Genomic DNA, 11,797 nt, shown 5'->3' on the forward strand with positions numbered 1-11,797 from the left:
TGATAGTCAAAACAATTCTTCACCAATAAGAACATATCAGACTCTAACATTCCATTGTTGGAGATGGACACTAGCAGTCATGCTGGGAAAAAAGTCATAGAATTAGAAACACAGGTCCTCGCTGGGATAGTACTCTTTTACTTCACTGATATGCCCAGGGCTTTGGGTCATGTTGCCATTTCTTTTGAAGTAGAATATACAATCTTCAAGAGGGAGCAGTTTGGGAAAGGCTTCCCACTTCAGCAATGAACAGTTTTGCATTTCCAAAGTATTTGGAAATTTCCTTGTATTCAAGGCCCAAAAGCTTCAGTGTCATTTATAAACTGTTTAGAAAAATAGCATTCTACTTTTATTTTTCCAGTAAAGCTCCATTTAAAAAAAAAAAAGAAATTCAGTTAAGTGTAAGTATTTATCACTTTCAGTATACATGTGTTAGAAATAAGTAGTTTTGGTGATAATGGGCAAAGTTAAAATTGAGACAAAACTTACCTGATAGTGTTTGGTTTTGAACAAAAAAGGTCTGTCACAGATTGTCGACATTGCCACATTCTGTGGATTTTATTTTTATAAATTTGGAATGAATTTTAGTCTACATGTTCTTAAATGCTTAGGAATCTGAACTAATGTGATTTAATGGATTTCAGGGATAGATACTCCTCAGTGACTTAGGAACCATTAAGAAAAAGTTAAAATTTTTTTACTTTCCTTTTTAAAATCAATCTTTTCCAGACATTGGATTAAGAAGGAATATATCATGGGCCGGCAGATCCAAACCCCATACAGCCAGGTTGTTGATGGGTCGCAGACATGTTTAGAGGAATTTTGGAAGATAAAAGAATACAATGGCTATTACAGTGTTTTCCATCATCCAGATTAGCCTTAGGTTCCATTGACATGTGGAGTTACACCAGCCGAAAAGTGGAGAGGTCACAGCTCTTCACACAGTGTCCAACGTTCCTTAAGTCCTACCTTTTACCATTGGCAGGATTTCTCTTAGGATCCAAACCAGTTAACTTCAGTTGTTCAGAAAGTTTAATATACATGGGTTTGAAGTCTCTTCAAATGTATAGTAATTGCATTTTGCCCCTCTTAACCTTATTATTCATTTGTGTATATATATGTGTGCAATGGATATATTTGTTTTTATCAATGTAGTTTTTTTTTTTTTGCTCAGATAACCTGCAAGGTCTGCTGTAGTTACAAATTCAAACATGATTTTGGCAAAAATATAATAAAACATAGTAAGCTCAGATCATTGTCCAGCAAAACTATGTAATAGGTATTAAATAACTCAGAGTGATTCTGAAGGTATGACCCTCCTGTGACCATATTGCTCAAACCTGACATTAATTTGAAAAATCAGTGACAAAGTTGGACCAATGATTTCTCATAGGTTGCAATGTTAACAATATTTAGGGACTTTGTTATCTGATAAAAATTAAAGACAAATCACATTTTCTTATTTTTAATAAATATAATCAAAGTTGGAAAATCTGTTTCTATAAAGGAGCCTTCTAAAGGTGGGAAAAAAGGGTTTTGCAAGCCCTTGTCCTGTAAAATGCAGTGTTATGTGGCAGAAAGAGCTCAAACTTTGGAATCTGACAGACTGGTTGGCTCTGCCCACCACTTAGCATATGACCATGAATGAGTTACTACGCTTCTCTGAACAATCATTTTCTAATTTTTAAAATAGGTAGGCTATTCTTTCTCATAGGTACATTTTGAGACTTGAGCTGAATTGATCTGTAAAGCTCCTGTATTCTAGTAGGCATTCAATAATTACCTCCTGTCTTAGTCCATTAGGACCAACTATAACAAAAATACCGTAAACTGGGTGGCTTATAATCAACGCACATTTATCTCACAGTTCTTGAGGCTGGGAAGTCCAAGATCATGGCACTGTCAGGTTCAATGTCTGGTGAGATCCTGCTATAAATCTCACGTGGTAGAAGAGGCCAGGGAGCTTTCTCGAAGCTGCTTTTATAAGGGCATTAATCCCAGTTAGGAGGGCTCTGCCCTCATGATGTAATCCCATCCCCAAATCCCCACCTCCCAATACCACAACCTTTGGGGTCCCATTTCATTATGTAAATTTCGGGGAGACACAAAACATTCAGAACATAGCAGCTCCCACCTTCCCCTTCCCAAAACCAAGCTGAAAGTTATTAATTCTTAAATTTGGAGTGCTTTCTGCAGTTGGCATTGCCCAGAGCTCTTTCTCAAACACCATAAATGCATGCCTGGTAGTAGTGCTGATGCTTGTAATAGTACCACTGGTTAGTTATTGTCTCCCTGGAAGGTAAATCATTTTTGAGTTAGGCTTGAAGGAAGATAGAGAGTCTATTTATTACTTCAGAATTCCACTGGACATATTCTCTTCACTGTTGTGGTTTCTGTCATTTTCAAGGTGTAATTTTGGACTAGGGAAAGCACTTTTAGCCATAATTTTGAATCTAAAGTTATTCCATATTTTCTGCTATTTAAAAACACTTGCAGGGGCGCCTGGGTGGCTCAGTCAGTTAAGCGTCTGCCTTCGGCTCAGGTCATGATCCTGGAGTCCCGGGATCGAGCCCCACATCGGGCTCCCTGCTCAGCGGGGAGTCTGCTTCTCCCTCTGCCTGCTTCTCCACCTACTTGTGTCCTCTCTCTCTCGTCAAGTAAATAAGTAAATAAATAAATATATCTTAAAAAAAAAATACAAACGCTTATGTTTGACATGTCATGACAGCAATAACTATTACTATTCCAAAAGATCTTTTTTAAACAACAGTTTCTGAAGGATAAAAGCTCTTGAAGAAAGTTTGAGAGATGAATTACTGATGGCAGTAGTTCTTTCCTCCTTTTGATCTCAGGTTCTGTGTTTCTTTGTTACTATCTTGATGTGAAGCGCTATTTGGTTAATATTATTTAAAGGGAATAGTGTGGAAGTGATCGCACCACCCACATATTCTCACAGAGACACCATTGCCCTGCTTGGACAAGTACAGTAGGGACATATACTCAGTGAGTAGGGATGCTCTGTCCTGTCAGCATTTGTCTGTAGCACTGATGAGGGACTGACCCCCAGCCCCACCCCAAAGCTAAAAGGCTGCTGTGAAGACTGGGTCAAGCTGGAAATGGCCCTCTGGGACCTGAGGCTCACAGTATGGCATCAGCCCTCTAAGAAACTTCTAGTCAGTAAGTTTGACACCTGTCATCTCTTAGCACGTGAGCTTTCTCTCCTGCTACCACAGCTTTCCACCCGTCCACCCCAACTCCACAGCCCTCTTTCATGCTTCATTACATTTCATACTAAAAATGACACCACAGTGCTATTTGCATCTGCAATGAGATCTTAAAAACAGAACCATCTTCAAAATTAAAAGAATCAATTTAAACAGTGGATTTCGGTTATCTGCAAGAGGAATTGCAGGGAGGTCCAGCATGGCAGAGGTTCGTGGGGGGACTTCTGGGCCACACTAGCCAGGCAGTGACCGCACACAGAGCCAGCCCGACAGAACAGCTCAGCGTGCTCACCCTGAAAGGAAAGAAGCCCACCCCAATGTTATGCAGGTAGATGCCAGTATCTACAGCCTGGGGGGAAGACAAACAGAGTTTAAGAGTTCTGATCCATTAGTCCACGTCATCCATCGCCGGTAGTTATTTATTTATTTTTTCAGGGCTGCACTAACAAGAATATATTTAGCTACAACAAGCAGGTATTCAAAGCACAATACCAAAACGACATTTTATTTGATCAACATGAAATTTGAGTGGTTTTTTATGTTCCTTGTGTGCTTCTCTTTCACAAGAATCCCTTATCAATGAGTTGTAACAGGAGATCGCAGCCTTAGGAACACAACGCTCAGGGCTGAGCCAGGAATCCAATGATCAGGCGCTTTCAACTGGCATCTAGTGGCTAATGTCTTTCATGTTTACTTACTTTTCTTACTGTTTCCTCATTTTTTGTGTGCTTAACTATTATCTCTTCAACTAGATGGACACTTTTTGTAGGGCTGAGATAGGGTTTGATAGGTCTTTGTACATCTCATAATTTATTGTCTTTCTGAAAAAATACAGTTTTGTGATGCATTTAGCAGCATTACAAGTGTATTGCTCAGTTTGATCTTTTTAACAAGTCATCAATGAGCTCACAGCAGATGAGCCTCAGTAAGATAATCTGAGCTAGAGTACATACTAGATATGATCAGCATTTTTATAGTCTATTATCATTATCATTCACTTGCAAAAATCAAAATATCAATTCATATTGCATAAATAGCAGGGAGTGCTAGATGAATACCATTGTTCTGTAAATCACAGAGTTCAGTAAAACTTCAGCGAAGGGTAAAATTACGTGGCAAAGGCCTAAGTCCCCAGTGAACCCCATTGACTGCATAGCTAAGAAATTTATCTCATTTAGTTGGATTTCAAATAGATCAATAAGATCAGAGATGGTTCTTAGCAAGATTATAAAATAACAGTCAAATTTTGGTCCTCTTAACAATTTTTCCCCTATCAGTTCCCCTGTTCCCCTGTATTTACCCACCTTGTCTCGTATTTCCTCACTGTGCTATTCCATATTGAGTTGTCACTTATCACTGCAACACTTCTGTTCCATCCTACATCATCTTCTCTGCTGTATGGCTGTCTATAATCAAAAGTTCTCTCCTAGCATGTTTTTTTTTTTTTCATTTCATATATAGTTTTAACATTAGGTCTCTGACTTCCTTTAATATGAAACGTAAGAGATATTATCCTACTTAGGGCATCCCTGGAGGTCTATGGATGGAGTTCATGGTAGTCTATGAATCCCTTAAAATTGTGTAAAAATTTTGAGTGAACATGCATATGTGGATTATTCTGGGGAGAGCATTTGGTGCTTTTATCAGATCATCAAATTGATCTGTTACCCCCAGGAAAATTAAAAACACTGTCTATTCGATTTAAGCCTTGCTTCCCAGGAAACCCAGGAATGTTTTCTGAGATAATGATCCAGCGTTTGTTGCTACCCATTTGTAACTCGAACCATCCTGACTGGTCTTCCACCAACAGCTTCATCATTTGCTTGATACACATCACCATTTAATACCACCAGTCAAAAGATTATGTGAGCCGTTATGATCCACAAGTCACTTCTCACCCATCACAGAGGAGAACACAACTAGATCACTACCCTAAAAACCCCGCACTTACTTCCCCTACTTACCACAAAATGAAGTGAAGGGTATTTATTTCCTGTGAAGCTAAGCAGGAGAGGCAGTCTCTAGTGTTTGATTATAATGTTCCCACAGAACAGGCCAGGTGTTCAGTTTTCAGAGCTATTTTCATTGTATTTTTTCCACAAATCATATAAAAGATACTGTTATTAAAATGTTTTATTGTGACTTGAAGGTGTGTGTGTGTGTGTTTGTGTTTTTCCCCTCTTGCTGAAGGGAAGAACTTGAATATTTTAGGTTACCATTTAGATCTACATTGTATAGTCTCACATGGAATGGTAAGGCAGCATTTTACTTTTTCCCTTCTGCTATTACTGTTCCACTTACAAAAGTACTTCTTTTTCCCATCTCATCACCTGTGGTAAAATAGGCAAGGAAATCAAAATCCTGACAGACCTACCTCAGTATCGAGTCATTGCCTCAATCTTCTCTTATGTGTTAATTGACTCTCTCATATTGCAAACTCTATTTTATTTTTAGTGGTGTTATTAAAAAACTAAAAGGTTTTAGTCTTTTGCATAACAAGCTGCATGTACTCGAAAGCCATTTTTAATAGCAAACTAAATTGTAAATTCAAAGGAAAAACCAATCTGCCATATCACTACTTCAAGTGCTGTTGATACAGTTTGTTGATTGAATGAATGTCTTAATTTTCAATCAGTTTTTTGATGTGTTTAGACATAGTGCAGGTCAACCACTTGGCTCTCCTTTTTCTACGATAAATAAGTACTACTTAATTTATAAAAAAAATTTTTTTCAGGAGTTTACAAACTGTGCCACCATATCCCCACATTCCCGAAGAAACATTCTGCACACAACGGATGCTTACATTGGCGAGAAGCCTGGTCCTTCTTACCCAGTTTGCCGTGTTGGGCTCAAAGTTGAAAAAGTATAAAGACATTCTTCTACTTTGCAGATACTGACACTAGAGGATTTTCAACCTTCTTGTATTTGATTTTGGCTTAAACGTCACTCCCTTAGAGAATGTATTCATTTTCTTCACAGGCATTTATTAGTATCTGTTGCTGATTATTTATTTGTTTACAGTGCACCTTTGTTGATTATTTATTTGTTTACAGTGCATCTCTTCCATTATATTTTAAGGCTCTCTAAGGACAGAGATTATGTCCATATTTTTACTTGATTATGCCCAGTATCTTATGCAGTGCCTAGCCACATGGTAGACACTCACTAACGAGTTGTTGAACAAATGAATGAGTACGTCGGAACAGCCTAGAAATGTGTGATTACAGCCTGGACTGCCCTTCTTAGCTGGGTGGATGTTGCTTTGAGAACCTGCAGCACTCGGAGGAACTCAAAGCTGCGTATCAGTGGAGACCATTCACAAGCTAAAAGCAGGAACTCCAAGTTCACATTGGTTTTCCCCAGTTTGTAATGTCAGAATGATGACTTGTTTGGGGAATTGGTGACACCTGCTTTCCTATTTATTGGTTCTCTGCTCTCCACTCTTAATGGGGCAGCCTAGTAAGCACCTGGCTGATTGCAGGACCAACAGACTGTTCACTACCAACTTATTATTTGTTTTCAACCTACTCCGTTAAGTTCACGGTTCATGCTGTGAGTGTCACATGTTTGTGTTTTAAGGTTAAACACCTTTTTATATGTGCTCTGTGTGCCGCTCTTGGTTTCAATTCAGCAGCGGGGAACATGCCGAAGTAAATGATAGGTAATAGATAACAAAATCAGAAACTGGCATATGAACAGGTTACCAGTGGAAAGACTGCAAGATTGCTCAGCAACAAAAATATTTGTCTGTATAGGTTTCCCATCGATCTAAGCAAAAGTAAGAGGTTGGTGATTTGGGGAGGGAAGTAGGACACTGTGGAAGAGACAAGCTCGGGTCTTCTCCCTTGAGATTCCAGACGATCAACAGATTTAATCCCTCAAACAAAGGCAGACAACTTTGGTTAGACTAGGTTGGTGAATTATTGCAGATCTGGCTGCTGAAGTTGGCAAGCAATCCTTGAGAGTTTTTTTCAAAGCTTCTTGTACAAAGGGATAGTAGAGCTCTTGGGAAAAAATAGAAACCTCTCTATTATGATTGAAAAAGACAGAGTAACAGATAATTAATTTAGAACGCTAATTCTTTTTTTTTTTTTTAAAGATTTTATTTATTTATTTGAGAGAGAATGAGAGAGAGCACATGAGAGGGGGGAGCGGGAGAGTGAGAAGCAGACTCCCTGCCGAGCAGGGAGCCCGATGCGGGACTCGATCCCGGGACTCCAGGATCATGACCTGAGCCGAAGGCAGTCGCTTAACCAACTGAGCCACCCAGGCGCCCGCTAATTCTTTTTTTTAAAGATTTATTTATTTGAGAGAGAGAAAGTATACGGTGGGAGGGACAGAGGGAGAGAGAGAGAGAATCCTCAAGCAGACTCCCCATTAGTGGGGAGCCCAAAGCGGGGCTCGGTCCCAGGATCCTGAGATCATGACCTGAGCCGAAATCAAGAGTCAGCTGCTTAACCGACTGATCCACTCAGGCGCCCCTAGAAAGATAATTCTACTTATGACTGCTTTATAGAATCCTACTTTGTTAGAGTCAGTTGATTAGTTGTTTCAGTTTAGCTCTTTGAATCCATCAATTTGTCCTCAAATACTGTAGAAATAAGTGTATGTAATTCTTTAAGTCTGTGAAGTAGAAAATGAGAGTTGAGATTGAGTTATATATATATTTGTGCTGATAGACTATTTTTTAAGACATTTTATTTAAATTCAAGTTAGTTACCATATAGTGTAGTGTTGGTTTCAGGAGTAGAATTTAGTGACTCATCACTTACATATAACACCCAGTGCTCATCCCAACAAGTGCCCTGTTTAATATCCATCACCCATTTAGCTCATCCTTCCCACCCACCTCCCCTCCAGCAACCCTCAGTTTGTCCTTTTAACTATAGGGTCTCTTATGATTTGCCTCCCTCTCTGCTTTTATCTTATTTTATTTTTCCTTCCTTTCCCCTATGTTCATCTGTTTTGTTTCTTAAATTCCACATAGGAATGAAATCATATGATATTTGTCTTTGACTGACTTATTTCCTTAGCATAGCATCCTCTAGTTCCATCCATGTTGTTGCAAATGGCAAGATTTCATTCTTTTTGATGGCTGAGTCATATTCCATTGTAGATACACACCACATCTTCTTTATCCATTCATTGGTCGATGAACATTTGGACTCGTTCCATAATTTGGCTATTGTTATTAGTGCTGCAATAAACATTGGGGTGCATGTGCCCCTTTGAATCATGTGCTGACAGACTATTATCAAATTTCCTGAGGTACTATCAAAGGCAAACTGATTATGTAGCAACTCAGTGCTTTAGGGAAGTGTAGGAGGAACTTGGGTCATTTGTACTTGCAATTCTATTCTTAGGCATGCTTTATCTAAATTAGCCTCAGAATTAGCTAAATTAGCTGGCAGTTGATCAAAGTTACTTTTCATTTGCCTGTAGATGCTTTCCTTTCTTGGGAGAGAAGCATATTAAACTGTGCTTATTAAATAAATACTTACTGAATGTCTACTATGTCTCTGGCACTGTTCTGGGTGCTTCGAAAACACAAGTGAACAAAACAGGAAAAAGGAAAACATCCCTCATGAAGTTTACATTCTAATGGATAAGGCAAACAATTATACAAAATGTATGTTTTATCATATTTTAGAAGGTATTAAGAAGGTTATAAAGAATAATAAAGTAGGAAGGGTCATAGAAAGTTCCAGAGTAGGGTTGGAATTTTGGTCAGGCAAGCTAATCAGTGAAGGCCTTGCTGAGAAGATGACATTTGGGGAAAGATTTAAAGGTGGGGGAGCTCCTGGGTGGCTCAGTTGGTTAAGCATCTGCCATCAGCTCAGGTCATGATCCCAGGGTCCTGGGATCGAGTCCCGCATCGGGCTCCCTGCTCCGCAGGGAGCCTGCTTCTCCCTCTCCTTCTACTGCTCCCCCTGCTTGTGCTCTCTCACTATCTCTGTCAAATAAATAAATAAAATTAAAAAAAAATTTAAAAATGAGGGAGGGAACCCTGTGGATGTGGGAGGGAAGAGTTATCCAGGTAGAGGTGAATGGAAAAACCCGAAGAAGAATAGCAAGGAGGCCAGCATATTTGGAGAAAAAGAGAACAAGGGGGAAAGTAGTAAGACATGAATTAGAAAAATGACAGGGGACCATATCATGAGGGCCTTGAAAATCATTGGAAGGATTTTGCTTTTCACTCTAAAATGGGAACTTACCGGAAGATTTTGAGTAGTTGAGTGATGTATTCTGATTTACATGTTTAAAGGATCATTTTATCTCCGTTGAGAATAGATTGGAGGTGAGTTGATGGCTGTTGCAATAATTTAGGCAAGATGATGCTGGCTCTGATGAATCTGGTAACAGTGGAGAAAGTGAGAAGTAGTCATATTCTGGATATATTTAAAAAGTAGAGCCATCAGAATTTGCTTTCGTCATTACCTAGAAAAACTGCCAGCTCTAAAATTCATGTTTTTTTCCCTTTCCTTTCCATCCGCAGATACACTAAGGATACTGGGACAGATTCAGAAGGTCATGTTCCTTGGCTGTATGGACTGTAACTTGAGGTAGATAAAAGCTCAAGAAAACTGTATAATATTTCTCAGTATCGTTGTATTATTATTATATTTATCCCAGAATACTCAGATAAAATGGGATAAAAGGTAAAATGCAAACCGTCTTCTCTCTTACTAAGTACGTAGTAAATATAATTTTTAATGAGGTGTGGCTGAAACATTTAATTTGGTCTTCATGCTTCTGTCTTCGTGTTTACCTAACAATAACAGAATATGTCCATCTTGGAAAATGAAAAGATCAAACAGTTTTCTCATTTGGCTTCAAAGACAGTAACAGGAAAACAGGAAAAGAATAAAAGCTGACATTTTTCAAGTTTTGAACTCTGTTACTATCTCTTAGTGTATTTTCACATTTCACTTTCTTGGTTAGTTTAAACCACTATAATTTATTACAGTAAACAAGAAATGATGAAAGAATTTTCTTGTGATTATAAAGTAAACACAAATTTTAACTCCAGTTCAGAAAAACATCTTTTAGGGGACACACACACACAAAAACAAAACACTGGTGAATTAACATTTCAGTGAATGAGAGAATCCTAGCAAAGGGAGGTGTCTGATGACTTCCTAGTATGGGAACTAGGAAAATCTAATAGAGAATCTTATGTGAGTTACTAGAAAAAGAGAAAAAGAATAAAATCTCTAGGTCAGTGTTTCCTAAACTTCCTTAAGATGTTATTAGTTGTCCTTTGATAAAAGGATTTTTGATCTAAATAAAATGGGATACACTGGGTTGAGCTAAGTAATCAGACCCCTCCTCTCCCTCTGAAACTCCCAGGGTTCTCACTTCTCAGCCTTTATTCACCCTAGAGGGATAGGGCCACATGGAGATATCTTCCATGATGTGCATGCTCTAAGGGTTTTGCTCATTTGAAAATGAGTTTTTCTGTCTTCTTATTGATTTAAGGGGTTCTTTATAAAGTCTGCTAAACACATGAATTTAAAATATTTTCTAACATTCTGTCTCTTGTCTTCTCAGATACCTCTCCATTGTTATTCCCTAAAGTTTCAGAGAAAAATAGTGTCTCATTTAGGTCAGGATGACAAATTCAAGGAAAGAACTCTCTGGGTAAATCAGGAAAACTGTTCTTTTGTTGTTAAACCAGCAGCTTCCATAGATGCCAACAAACCCCCACCCTGAGACAGAAGCTACATTTGCTGTCCCGCGCTGTAGTTTCCTCGATGGAGAGATAATATTTGCTAGTTTCTCTTAATCTTTAGGCTCTTCAGTCAGAATTGAAACCAAGGATGAAACAGGCCCTCAATTAGATATTTCAACAGAAGTATGACCTACAACACACATGCCAAACTTAGTCTCTCTTTTAAAAATCGGTAAATGAATTTTGATGTCTTATTAGGCAGACGAAAAATGAAATATGAGTCAACAAGGGTGAGTTAAAATTCTCTCTCCACCACCTAGTAGTTGAATGAACCTAGCCAAGTAATTTAATTTCTCGGTTCCCTTATCTGTAAAATAGAGCTAATAATCCTGCCCTCCTAGGGCCGCTCTGCAGATGCAATATTACCAAGTATGGAAAGCACCTAATTTAGCACCTAGCACCAGTAGTTGCTTAATAGCTGTTATTAATGTAAGGAGAGTAAGTTAAGTCAGGCTCTACTCTAATATTTTCAGTAAGTGAGTCAGACACAGGCAGTTATTCATTATTTGTATTTTGTAATCCACTCTCGAAGCCCTGAGCCCAAAACTGAGATGAGATACTGATTTAGAATCCGCTAAGCAGTCAAGAGGCAAGAGGCTGAAATGACCTGATGCAGTGAGAGGCTTTCTCTTTCTACAGGAGCTCCAGAGTTCGCCTTCTAGGCTGAATCCAATCATTTTTAGAACTATTTTGAAACCTTTAAAAATTTATTTATAATTTTTGAAAAAATTTTCATTAAAAATAGATTTTGCAATATAATAGGGCAGCTGTTTATTCGCAGGCCTTTTTTTTTTTTTTAAGTCAGGAACAAGTGACAACGCAGAAAAATATTGTCCAACAT

The sequence above is a fragment of the Mirounga angustirostris genome, unplaced genomic scaffold, assembly GCF_029215605.1.
Source record: "Mirounga angustirostris isolate CCGP_5_RB_7025 unplaced genomic scaffold, mMirAng1.0.hap1 SCAF_8, whole genome shotgun sequence".
Taxonomy (NCBI): Eukaryota; Metazoa; Chordata; class Mammalia; order Carnivora; family Phocidae; genus Mirounga; species Mirounga angustirostris.